This window comes from Dendrobates tinctorius, unplaced genomic scaffold (genome assembly GCF_039654945.1).
Source record: "Dendrobates tinctorius isolate UK_male_01 unplaced genomic scaffold, ASM3965494v1 ptg000036l, whole genome shotgun sequence".
In the NCBI taxonomy this organism is placed as follows: Eukaryota; Metazoa; Chordata; class Amphibia; order Anura; family Dendrobatidae; genus Dendrobates; species Dendrobates tinctorius.
In genome coordinates this window covers 8419476-8433124 of record NW_027361704.1, presented here as the reverse complement: position 1 = coordinate 8433124, position 13649 = coordinate 8419476, and the positions used below count along the sequence as shown (strand labels likewise).

At 48.1% G+C, this 13649-nt stretch overlaps 1 protein-coding gene across 5 annotated transcripts in view; it reads right to left on the bottom strand.

Annotated features, from left to right (window-relative positions):
• Positions 1-12659, bottom strand: part of RUFY1 (RUN and FYVE domain containing 1) — a 573324-nt gene extending 560665 nt beyond the window's left edge. For 4 of the 5 annotated variants that reach the window (XM_073573702.1, XM_073573703.1, XM_073573706.1 and 1 more), the window contains exon 1: positions 12455-12659. The gene's annotated coding sequence lies outside the window, so the exon portion shown is untranslated. The remainder of the gene's footprint in view (positions 1-12454) is intronic. The other variant, XM_073573704.1, reaches the window with a different exon arrangement.
• Between the last annotated feature and the right edge of the window lie 990 nt (positions 12660-13649).

Genomic DNA, 13649 nt, shown 5'->3' with positions numbered 1-13649 from the left:
CAGTACCTGGATAAGAATGAAGTGATTAAACAGAGTCAGCATGGGTTTGTAACTAATAAGTCATGTCAGACTAACTTAATTTCCTTCTATGACGGAATTACTGATTGGGTGGATCAAGGAAATGCTGTAGATATAGTATATCTTGACTTCAGCAAAGCATTTGACAAAGTATCTCATACAATCCTTATTGAAAAAATGACTAAGTATGGAATGGACAAGGCAACTGTTAGGTGGATTCATAACTGGCTTAGGGATCGGACCCAAAGAGTGGTTGTAAATGGCTGCACATCCAGTTGGAAGAATGTCTCAAGTGGGGTACCACAGGGCTCTGTCCTGGGCCCTGTATTGTTCAACATCTTTATCAATGATTTAGATGAAGGAATTGAGGGTAAACTGATTAAATTTGCTGATGACACAAAGCTAGGAGGGATAGCTAATACTAGAGAAGAGAGAGAGAGGATTCAAAAAGATATAAATAAACTGGAGAAGTGGGCAGCAACTAACAGAATAGTTTTTAACAGGGAAAAATGCAAAGTACTACATCTGGGCAATAAAAATGAAAAAAACATACAGAATGGGAGGAATAGGGCTAAGCAACAGCACATGTGAAAAAGACTTGGGTATACTAATAGATCACAGACTGAATAGGAGTCAACAGTGTGATGCAACAGCAAAAAAGGCAAATGCAATTCTAGGATGTATTAACAGAAGCATACAGTCTAGATCACGTGAAGTCATTATTTCCCTCTACTCCTCTTTGGTCAGACCTCATCTGGAATAGTGTGTCCAGTTTTGGGCACCACATTTTAAAAAAGACATCAACAAACTGGAGCAAGTTCAGAAAAGAGCGACCAGAATGGTGACCGGTCTGCAAACCCTGTCTTATGAGTAAAGGTTGCAGGATTTGGGAATGTTTAGTTTGCAAAAGAGAAGACTGAGAGGAAATTTAATAGCTGTCTACAAATATTTAAAGGGCTGTCACATTGTAGAAGGATCATCTTTATTCTCATTTGCACAAGGAAAGACTAGAAGCAATGGGATGAAACTGAATGGGAGGAGACACAGATTATAGAAAAAACTTTTTGACAGTTAGAGTGATCAATGAGTGGAACAGGCTGCCATGAGAAGTGGCGAGTTCTCCTTCAATGGAAGTCTTCAAACAGATGCTGGACAGACATCTGACTGGGATGATTTAGCGAATCCTGCTTTGAGCAGGGGGTTGGACCAGATGGCCCAGGAGGTCCCTTCCAACTCTATGATTCTATGAAAATCACACCTGACCTGAAACCAGATATAAAAGGGGAGAAGTTGACTCAATCTTTGCTTTGTGCCACAATAAGCATGGAGAAGAGAAATTGAAGAACTGAGCACTTTAGAGTCAAAATTGCTAAGAAATATCAACAATCTCAAGATTGCAAGTCCATCTCCAGAGATCTTAAGTATTCCTTTGTCCACATCATAATCAAAAAGTTTCCCACCATGACTCTGTAGCTAATCTCCCTGGACATGGACGGAAGAAAAATTGATGAAACGGTACAATGCAGAATAGTCCGGATGGTGGAGAAGCAGTCCCAATTAAGTTCCAAAATAATTCAAGCTGTCCTGCAGGCTCAGGGTGCATCAGTGTCAGCGGCAAACTATGCGTCAACATTTCAACACAATTAAACTTTATGGCAGGAGACAAAGGAGGACCCCACTGCGCACACAGACATAAAAAAGCTGGACTGTAGTCTAGTAAGTAGAGTAGCAAGTACAACCCCTGGCAGAAATTATGGAATCATCGGCCTTGGAGGATGTTCATTCAGTTGTTTAATTTTCTTGAAAAAAAAAAATAAAGAAGCAGATCACAGACATGGCACAAAACTAAAGTCAATTCAAATGGCAACTTTCTGGCTTTAAGAAACACTAAAAGAAATCAAGAACAAAAATGTGGTAGTCAGTAATGGTTAGTTTTTTTAGACCAAGCAGAAGGGAAAAAATTTTGGAGTCACTCAATTTTGTGTGAAAAAATTATGGAATCATGGAAAAAAAAAAAAACACTCCAACACATCACTAGTATTTTGTTTCACCACCTCTGGCTTTTCTAACAGCTTGCAGTCTCTGAGGCATGGACTTAATGAGTGTCAAACAGTACTCTTCATCAATCTGGCTCCAACTTTCTCTGATTGCTATTGCCAGATCAGCTTTGCAGGTTGGAGCCTTGTCATGGACCATTTTCTTCTACTTCCACCAAAGATTTTCAATTGGATCGAGATCCGGACTATTTGCAGGCCATGACATTGACCTTATGTGTCTTTGTTCAAGGAATGTTTGCACAGTTTTTGCTCTATGGCAGGATGCATTATCTTGAAAAATGATTTCATCATCCCCAAACATCCATTCAATTGATGGGATAAGAAAAGTGTTCAAAATATCAACATAAACTTGTGCATTTATTGAAGATGTAATGACAGCCATCTCCCCAGTGCCTTTACCTGACATGCAGCCCCATATCAATGACTGTGGAAATTTGCATGTTCTCTTCAGGCAGTCATCTTCATAAATCTCATTGGAACGGCACCAAACAAAAGATCCAGCATCATGACCTTGCCCAATGCAGATTCGCGATTCATCACTGAAAATGACTTTCATCCAGTCAACCACAGTCCACGATTGCTTTTCCTTAGCCCATTGTAACCTTGTTTTTTTCTGTTTAGGTGTTAATGATGGTTTTCGTTTAGCTTTTCTATATGTAAATCCCATTTCCTTTAGGCGGTTTCTTACAGTTCGGTCACAGACGTTGACTCCAGTTTCCTCCCATTCGTTCCTCATTTGTTTTGTTGTGCATTTGCTGTTTTGGAGACATATTGCTTTAAGTTTCCGGTCTTGACGCTTTGATGTCTTCCTTGGTCTACCAGTATGTTTGCCTTAACCTTCCCATGTTTGTATTTGGTCCAGATTTTAGACACAGCTGACTGTGAACCACCAACATCTTTTGCAACATTGCGTGATGATTTACCCTCTTTAAGAGTTTGATAATCCTCTCCTTTGCTTCAATTGACATCTCTCGTGTTGGAGTCATGATTCATGTCAGTCCACTTGGTGCAATAGCTATCCAAGGTGTGATCACTCCTTTTAGATGCAGACTTATGAGCAGGTCTAATTTGATGCAGGTGTTAGTTTTGGGGAGGAAAATTTACAGGGCGATTCCATAATTTTTTCCCTCTGCCTCGTCTTAAGAAAAAAAAACAAAACAAAAAAAAAAAACACAATAACCATTACTTACTACCACATTTTTTGTTCTTGATTTCTTTTAGTGTTTCTTAAAGCCAGAATGTTGCCATTTCAAATTACTTTAGTTTTGTGCCATGTCTGTGATCTGCTTTTATTCTACAAAATTAAACTGAATGAACATCCTCCAAGGCCAGTGACAACAATTTTTACTAGGGGTTGTAAGCTAAAATCTTTTTGGGAAAGTGTCTTATGGAGAGATGAGACCAACAGAGTTTTTTGGTAGAGAACATTATACTAATATGTTTGACTAAAACAGGATTAGGCCTACAAAAAAAAGAATACAGTACCTACAGTTAAACATGGTGAAGGGTCAAAGATCATCTAGGATTGTATTTCTGCTTCTGGCTCTGGGTGCAAGTCATCATAAAGTCCAAAGATTACCAAAAGGATATTGAGTTGCAATGCAGTGCCCAGTGTCCAAAAGCTGGATTTGCATCCTAGGTCATGGGTCTTCCTGCAGGACAATGACCCCAAACATACTTCAAGAAGCACCCAGAAATGGATGGAAATAAAGCACTGGAGAGTTCTGAAGTGACCAGAAAATCTCATTGAACACCTTAAAAATGCTGTTGGGAGAAGGATCCCTTCAAATATGAGAGACCTGGACCAGTTTGCAAAAGAAGTGTGGTCCGAAATTCCAGTTGAGAGTTGTAAGAAGCGAGTGATTGCAGTTATTTATTCCAAAGGGTGTGCAACCAAATATTAAGTTGAGGGTAACCACAATTTTAAGGTTGTGTGTAAAATTATGTCCAATTTGCCTTTTCTTTCCCATTTTTTTTTTTTGTTGTTCTAATACACAAATGAAATAAAACATGTATAACAAAACATGTGTAATTGCAATAATTTTCTGGGACAATTTAGGCCATGACTAACTTGCCAGCCAAAGGTTTAGCGCTGTGTTTACGCTGCTGCCCCAATCATTATTGTTTAGATACACGTCATATCACCAGCGCTGTAGCCAATCAATGAGCTCAGCTGTTTATGCCAGCCACATCAGCAGAGCCGTTGACCTCAGGGATTGGCTGCAGCGCTGCCAACATGAAGTGACCACTGCACCTTACACACAATTAGTGGCACAGCACTGGAGGCACAGCTATGGACCTGGAGAGGGTTGGTAAAATGTGGTTTGTTTTTACAAAGCGAACTGAGCTGGCAGGCACAAGTTTTATGATGGGGACAAGCATGCATATGATGTGATCTACCTGTACCAATAAGTTTTTATTAAGCATCAGCAATGGATGTCTAAGGCCTCTTTCACACATCCGGTGTCAGGGGTCCGGCGGCGTGCGGCGAAAAGCCGGGCCGCTGGATCCAGCCTGCAGCGGTGACACCGGATGTACATGCGGCGCCTGATGTGGCTTGGAGGACATTTAAAGGAGCCGCAGCATCGGGGGACGAGAGAGCCAGCCAAAGAGAGACAGCGGGGGACGAGAGAACCAGCCAAAGAGAGACAGCGGGGGACGAGAGAACCAGCCAAAGAGAGACAGCGGGGGACGAGAGAGCCAGCCAAAGAGAGACAGCGGGGGACGAGAGAGCCAGCCAAAGAGAGACAGCGGGGGACGAGAGAGCCAGCCAAAGAGAGACAGCGGGGGACGAGAGAGCCAGCCAAAGAGAGACAGCGGGGGACGAGAGAGCCAGCCAAAGAGAGACAGCGGGGGACGAGAGAGCCAGCGAGAGACAGCGGGGGACGAGAGAGCCAGCCAGAGAGACAGCGGGGGACGAGAGAGCCAGCCAGAGAGACAGCGGGGGACGAGAGAGCCAGCCAGAGAGACAGCGGGGGACGAGAGAGCCAGCCAGAGAGACAGCGGGGGACGAGAGAGCCAGCCAGAGAGACAGCGGGGGACGAGAGAGCCAGCCAGAGAGACAGCGGGGGACGAGAGAGCCAGCCAGAGAGACAGCGGGGGACGAGAGAGCCAGCCAGAGAGACAGCGGGGGACAAGAGAGCCAGCCAAAGAAAGGTATGGAGCGTATGGAGAGAGAGGGAGAGAGAAGGGGAGAGAGAGATGCGCGCCAGGCACTTATGGGGTTAAAACTCACAGTGCCCGGGCATGCGCTGTTGAAAAATCCGGTCCGGCGCTGCAAAAAAACGTTGCAGCCAACGTTTTTTGCAGACGCCGGACGGCGCATGTTTGCTGTATCCAGCAAAACCCGGAGGCGCCGCATGGCCATCCGGCACGATGCAGCGATCATTACATTCTATGTGAAAAAAACGGATCCAATTCCGGTTTTCACAATTTTCGCCGCATCGTGCCGAATTTAAAAAAACGGATGTGTGAAAGTAGGCTAATAGAGCAGGTTACTAACAGAAGCTTTCATTATGCCAGCCATGTTTTTCACCTGTCATATAAATGCATTATGTGTAATAGAAATAAAATGGCTAATAATGCACCAACACACACACACACACACACACACACACACACACACACACACACACACAAATGATACACCATTTGAAAGGTAAACTTGCCCCCTTCAGCTAGAAAATAGCCAAACAAACCACACATCGATGATTTGATCACACAATACAGTTTAAACATTCATTTTCATAAACCTGCAGCAAGGAAAAATGACCTGCAGGTGGCAGCACAGTACCCCAAAGCACACTACTAACATTTGTAAACATGCAATGCTTTTTCGCTGATTACTTCGCCCCACACACACGATTTTATCACTAAATACAGTTTAAACATTCGTTTTCATAAACCTGCAGAAAGACGCAATGACCTGCAGGTGTCACCTCAACCGGAAAACATTTTTTGGCCTCTAGTTATCAAAACAATATATTGTATTACCAATCTACATATATACTGTAAATACCTGTCTGTGTTCATTAGCTCATGAAATACATTTACATTTCAACAGCTTACTTTCTGAAATTGCCTGCGCCCCCGACGACCAATGTGCGAAAATGTTGCACGGGCCAACCTAGTCACATATATATTGATCAGAGCATTATGTACCCATTATACTGTAGTCTTTGGGCCTGTTCATGTGTCAATTTTTACTTTGCACACCGATTCTCTGCAACAATAAAGAAAAAACAAAACCGAGGCACATTGGACATCCAAGTCTATGGGTCTGTGAAAGATTTGGACAGCCCATGGATGTCACATGAAGCCTCGCTACAAAGCTTCCTCCATGCCGACACATCCGGGGCACACGAAGCCAAGCTACAACGCTTCCTTCCTGCCGCCATATCCGGGGCACACGAAACCAAGCTACAACGCTTCCTCCCTGCCGCCATATCCGGGGCACACAAAGCCAATCTACAACGCTTCCTCCCTGCCACCATATCCGGGGCACACAAAGTCAAACTACAACGCTACCTCACTGCCGCCATATCCGGGGCACACAAAGCCAAGCTACAACGCTTCCTCCCTGCCGCCATATTCGGGGCACACGAAGCCAAGCTACAACGCTTCCTCCCTGCTGCCATATCAGGGGCACACGAAGCCAAGCTACAACGCTTCCTCCCTGCCGCCATATCAGGGGCACACGAAGCCAAGCTACAACGCTTCCTCCCTGCCGCCATATCAGGGGCACACGAAGGCAAGCTACAACGCTTCCTCCCTGCCGCCATATCCGGGGCACACGAAGCCAAGCTACAACGCTTCCTCCCTGCTGCCATATCCGGGGCACACAAAGCCAAGCTACAACGCTACCTCCCTGCCACCATATCCAGGGCACACAAAGCCAAGCTACAATGCTTCCTCCCTGCCGCCATATCCGGGACACACAAAGACAAGCTTACAACGCTTCCTCTCTGCTACTCCACATTCATTTTTTTGAGAATGACAATTCTTGTCTGACATCTAGAGATGAAAAGTCTAGAACACGTCCTGAGCTCAGGCAGTCTCCTCAGATTTACCGTATCTGGTATCCAAAAATGTAGAATTGTTCATCAGTATTGGCCAGTTCTTACCATCAGTGATTTTCAGTAACAAAGCTTCTCCTATGTGTTACGTTAATCATGGACTGATAATTATAAATGCAAGATTTTGTCCCCTAACTCAAAAACGGACACGTTGCCGTGACACTTGAACAGCCCCATGGAGTATAAGTGGTGAGTGTTCTATAAGTGGTGCATGTAAGGCCAGGTTCACATAGCGTTAATGCAGTCCGTGCACTCCTAATAGAAGTGAATGGCAGCGTTAACGGATTGAGCTACATCGCGTTATGCCGCGGTGTAACACAATCCGTTAAACGGACTGCCCTAACGCAGTGTGACCCCAGCCTAACTTAGGTAGGACACGTGAATGACTGACGTCTGACGGAGTCCGTGATGTTAGCCCACAACCAAAGTCGCTACAGGCATCAGACATACCGGGCTGATGTCACCGAATACGCCACAGGCACTACAGACGTCAGAGACATACCGGGCTGATGTCACCGAATACGCCACAGTCACTACAGACGTCAGAGACATACCGGGCTAATGTCAGCGAGTACGCCACAGTCACTACAGACATCAGAGACATACCGGGCTGATGTCAGCGAGTACGCCACAGTCACTACGGACGTCAGAGACATACCGGGCTGATGTCAGCGAATGACTGACGTCTGACGGAGTCCGTGATTTTAGCCCACAACCAAAGTCGCTAAAGGCATCAGAGACATACTGGGCTGAAGTGAATACACCACAGATGTCAGAGACATACCGGGCTGATGTAAGCGAGTACGCCACAGTCACTGCAGTCATCAGAGACATACCGGGCTGAAGTCAGCGAGTACGCCACAGTCACTACAGACGGCAGAGACATACTGGGCTGATGTCACCGAATACTCCACAGTCACTACAGACGGCAGAGACACACTGGGCTGAAGTCAGCGAGTACGCCACAGTCACTACAGGCGTCAGAGACAAACCAGGCAGATGTCAGCGAATACACCACAGTCACTACAGGCGTCAGAGACATACTGGGCTAATGTCAGCGAGTACGCCACAGTCACTACAGACATACCGGGCTGATGTCAGCGAGTACGCCACACTCACTACAGGCGTCCGAGACATACCGGGCTGATGTCATCGAGTACGCCACAGTCACTACAGGCATCCGAGACATACTGGGCTGAAGCGAATACACCACAGATGTCAGAGACATACCGGGCTGATGTCAGCGAGTACGCCACAGTCACTACTGGCGTCCGAGACATACTGGGCTGAAGCGAATACACCACAGATGTCAGAGACATACTGGGCTGATGTCACCGAATACTCCACAGTCACAACAGACGTCAGAGACATACCGGGCTGATGTCATCGAGTACGCCACAGTCACTACAGGCGTCAGAGACATACCGGGCTGATGTCATCGAGTATGCCACAGTCACTACAGGCGTCAGACATACTGGGCTGAAGCGAATACACCACAGATGTCAGAGACATACAGGGCTGATGTCAGCGAGTACGCCACAGTCTCTACAGGCGTCAGAGACAAACCAGGCTGATGTCAGCGAGTACGCCACAGTCTCTACAGGCGTCAGAGACAAACCAGGCAGATGTCAGCGAATACACCACAGTCACTACAGGCGTCAGACATACCGGGCTGATGTCAGCGAGTACGCCACAGTCTCTACAGGCGTCAGAGACAAACCAGGCAGATGTCAGCGAGTACGCCACAGTCTCTACAGGCGTCAGAGACAAACCAGGCAGATGTCAGCGAATACACCACAGTCACTACAGGCGTCAGACATACCGGGCTAATGTCAGCGAGTACGCCACAGTCACTACAGACATACCGGGCTGATGTCAGCGAGTACGCCACACTCACTACAGGCGTCCGAGAAATACCGGGCTGATGTCAGCGAGTACGCCACACTCACTACAGGCGTCCGAGACATACCGGGCTGATGTCATCGAGTACGCCACAGTCACTACAGGCGTCCGAGACATACTGGGCTGAAGCGAATACACCACAGATGTCAGAGACATACAGGGCTGATGTCAGCGAGTACGCCACAGTCTCTACAGACGTCAGAGACATACCAGGCTGATGTCAGCGAGTACGCCACAGTCTCTACAGGCGTCAGAGACAAACCAGGCTGATGTCAGCGAGTACGCCACAGTCTCTACAGGCGTCAGAGACAAACCAGGCTGATGTCAGCGAGTACGCCACAGTCTCTACAGGCGTCAGAGACAAACCAGGCAGATGTCAGCGAATACACCACAGTCACAACAGATGTCACCGAATACTCCACAGTCACTACAGACGTCAGAGACATACCGGGCTGATGTCATCGAGTACGCCACAGTCACTACAGACGTCAGAGACATACCGGGCTGATGTCATCGAGTACGCCACAGTCACTACAGGCGTCAGAGACATACCGGGCTGATGTCATCGAGTACGCCACAGTCACTACAGGCGTCAGAGACATACTGGGCTGAAGCGAATACACCACAGATGTCAGAGACATACCAGGCTGATGTCAGCGAGTACGCCACAGTCACTACAGACATACCGGGCTGATGTCAGCGAGTACGCCACACTCACTACAGGCGTCCGAGACATACCGGGCTGATGTCAGCGAGTACGCCACACTCACTACAGGCGTCCGAGACATACCGGGCTGATGTCATCGAGTACGCCACAGTCACTACAGGCGTCCGAGACATACTGGGCTGAAGCGAATACACCACAGATGTCAGAGACATACAGGGCTGATGTCAGCGAGTACGCCACAGTCTCTACAGACGTCAGAGACAAACCAGGCTGATGTCAGCGAGTACGCCACAGTCTCTACAGGCGTCAGAGACAAACCAGGCTGATGTCAGCGAGTACGCCACAGTCTCTACAGGCGTCAGAGACAAACCAGGCTGATGTCAGCGAGTACGCCACAGTCTCTACAGGCGTCAGAGACAAACCAGGCTGATGTCAGCGAGTACGCCACAGTCTCTACAGGCGTCAGAGACAAACCAGGCTGATGTCAGCGAGTACGCCACAGTCTCTACAGGCGTCAGAGACAAACCAGGCTGATGTCAGCGAATACACCACAGTCACTACAGGCGTCAGACATACCGGGCTGATGTCAGCGAGTACGCCACAGTCTCTACAGGCGTCAGAAACAAACCAGGCAGATGTCAGCGAATACACCACAGTCACTACAGGCGTCAGACATACCGGGCTAATGTCAGCGAGTACGCCACAGTCACTACAGACATACCGGGCTGATGTCAGCGAGTACGCCACACTCACTACAGGCGTCAGAAACAAACCAGGCAGATGTCAGCGAATACACCACAGTCACTACAGGCGTCAGACATACCGGGCTAATGTCAGCGAGTACGCCACAGTCACTACAGACATACCGGGCTGATGTCAGCGAGTACGCCACACTCACTACAGGCGTCCGAGACATACCGGGCTGATGTCAGCGAGTACGCCACACTCACTACAGGCGTCCGAGACATACCGGGCTGATGTCAGCGAGTACGCCACACTCACTACAGGCGTCCGAGACATACCGGGCTGATGTCAGCGAGTACGCCACAGTCACTACAGGCGTCCGAGACATACTGGGCTGAAGCGAATACACCACAGATGTCAGAGACATACAGGGCTGATGTCAGCGAGTACGCCACAGTCTCTACAGACGTCAGAGACATACCAGGCTGATGTCAGCGAGTACGCCACAGTCTCTACAGACGTCAGAGACATACCAGGCTGATGTCAGCGAGTACGCCACAGTCTCTACAGGCGTCAGAGACAAACCAGGCTGATGTCAGCGAGTACGCCACAGTCTCTACAGGCGTCAGAGACAAACCAGGCAGATGTCAGCGAATACACCACAGTCACTACAGGCGTCAGACATACCGGGCTGATGTCAGCGAGTACGCCACAGTCTCTACAGGCGTCAGAGACAAACCAGGCTGATGTCAGCGAGTACGCCACAGTCTCTACAGGCGTCAGAGACATACTGGGCTGAAGCGAATACACCACAGATGTCAGAGACATACAGGGCTGATGTCAGCGAGTACGCCACAGTCACTACAGGCGTCCGAGACATACTGGGCTGAAGCGAATACACCACAGATGTCAGAGACATACAGGGCTGATGTCAGCGAGTACGCCACAGTCTCTACAGACGTCAGAGACATACCAGGCTGATGTCAGCGAGTACGCCACAGTCTCTACAGGCGTCAGAGACAAACCAGGCTGATGTCAGCGAGTACGCCACAGTCTCTACAGGCGTCAGAGACAAACCAGGCAGATGTCAGCGAATACACCACAGTCACTACAGGCGTCAGACATACCGGGCTGATGTCAGCGAGTACGCCACAGTCTCTACAGGCGTCAGAGACAAACCAGGCAGATGTCAGCGAATACACCACAGTCACTACAGGCGTCAGACATACCGGGCTGATGTCAGCGAGTACGCCACAGTCTCTACAGGCGTCAGAGACAAACCAGGCTGATGTCAGCGAGTACGCCACAGTCTCTACAGGCGTCAGAGACAAACCAGGCTGATGTCAGCGAATACACCACAGTCACTACAGGCGTCAGACATACCGGGCTGATGTCAGCGAGTACGCCACAGTCTCTACAGGCGTCAGAGACAAACCAGGCTGATGTCAGCGAGTACGCCACAGTCTCTACAGGCGTCAGAGACAAACCAGGCTGATGTCAGCGAGTACGCCACAGTCTCTACAGGCGTCAGAGACAAACCAGGCTGATGTCAGCGAGCACGCCACAGTCTCTACAGGCGTCAGAGACAAACCAGGCTGATGTCAGCGAGTACGCCACAGTCTCTACAGGCGTCAGAGACAAACCAGGCTGATGTCAGCGAGTACGCCACAGTCTCTACAGGCGTCAGAGACAAACCAGGCTGATGTCAGCGAGTACGCCAGTCTCTACAGGCGTCAGAGACAAACCAGGCTGATGTCAGCGAGTACACCACAGTCACAACAGGCGTCAGAGACAAACCAGGCTGATGTCAGCGAATACACCACAGTCACTACAGATGTCACCGAATACACCACACAGAGGAATGCAGGAGCCTGAAACAAGGGGTGGCAATAACAATAAGTGATGAGCTGCCGGCCAGCACCCCCTGAAAGTGGCACAAAACCCAACCTGTGTCCAATTACCAGGATGACCCAGCTGCGGTGTAGGGTATACAGTAATGCAGTGCTGCACCGCTGCCAGCCGGATAACACGTAGCTGGGAAAACTACTGACCTCTAGCGTCGCACAATCGTTCTCAGAGCAATCCAGGGCTGGTGCGGACAGAGCAGATCCAGCGCCGCTCGCTCAGCCTCCAACTGATCCCTGTGAGGGACAGGTGATGACACCAAATCACGTGATCGGTCACATGCACGGAAGTCAGACTGTGCATTTTTTTTTTTTTTTTAGAGCGGGGGTTGTTGATGCTAGAATATATGGGCTCCTGGTAGGAAGCCGTCAGCTGTTCCCGTGTCTCTGTGGTCACGTGGTTCTATGCAGGCGTGTCCTGGCTACGGCCATAGTGTGGCGCAACTTGCGGGCATTTGTCAGGTTAGAGGCCGGAGCTTCTCTGCTCTCGGGCACTGTGTTCATGAGAGGGGCGTAGAGTAACGTCCTCGGAGTGTAGGGGAGGATGTCTGTATAATAAGGGAGGTGAGGTGGTACCTGGAGGTGGGGGTGACTGGTGGGATTTCAGGAGCCGTCATGGCGGGGTGTGTCGTAGGATTTGGGATCTATAATGGTGGGATATGTCATGGGATTTCGGTTCTTTAACCCCTTCAAGACCGCCAATATGTATATATACTGACATGAGATATAAGAGAATATCATTCCCATAAAGGTGACAATCCAGCAGCTGTCGGCTGTCAACTATATCTGACAACTTGCTGTTTCACAAATGCTCGGTGTTGGCACCGTCCATATCTGTTTTAACCCCTTAGTTGCTGCTGTCAAAAGTGACTACATCAAATAAATGGTTAAAAGATTGTGGGGGCTTGCATTTTAATCTAATTGATACACTGAGATCATGATTCTGTGATCCTGATGTTTGCCATAGCAGTTCATGGCCCAATAGCGGCCTTAGAGTCTCCCGGATATAGCGGCCAGTTCAGAAGTTAGTGACATTTAGGTGGTAAACAAACACTTTTTCATTCCGGCTATACCACTTTGCATTAATTCCTGAAAATCACTTGAAGGGTTAATAAACTACCTGACAGCAGTTTTCAATATGTCAGGGGGTGCTGTTTATAAAATGGTATCACCTTTGGTGTTTTCCAATATATAGCACCCCTAAAGTCACTTCAAACCTGGATAGGTCCCTCAAAAAAATAAATTTTGTAAATTTCCTTGAAAAAATGAAAAATTGCTGCTACATTTTTAAACCTCCTAAAAGGCTAACAAAATAAATGACAGTTTTAAAAATGGTGCTGAT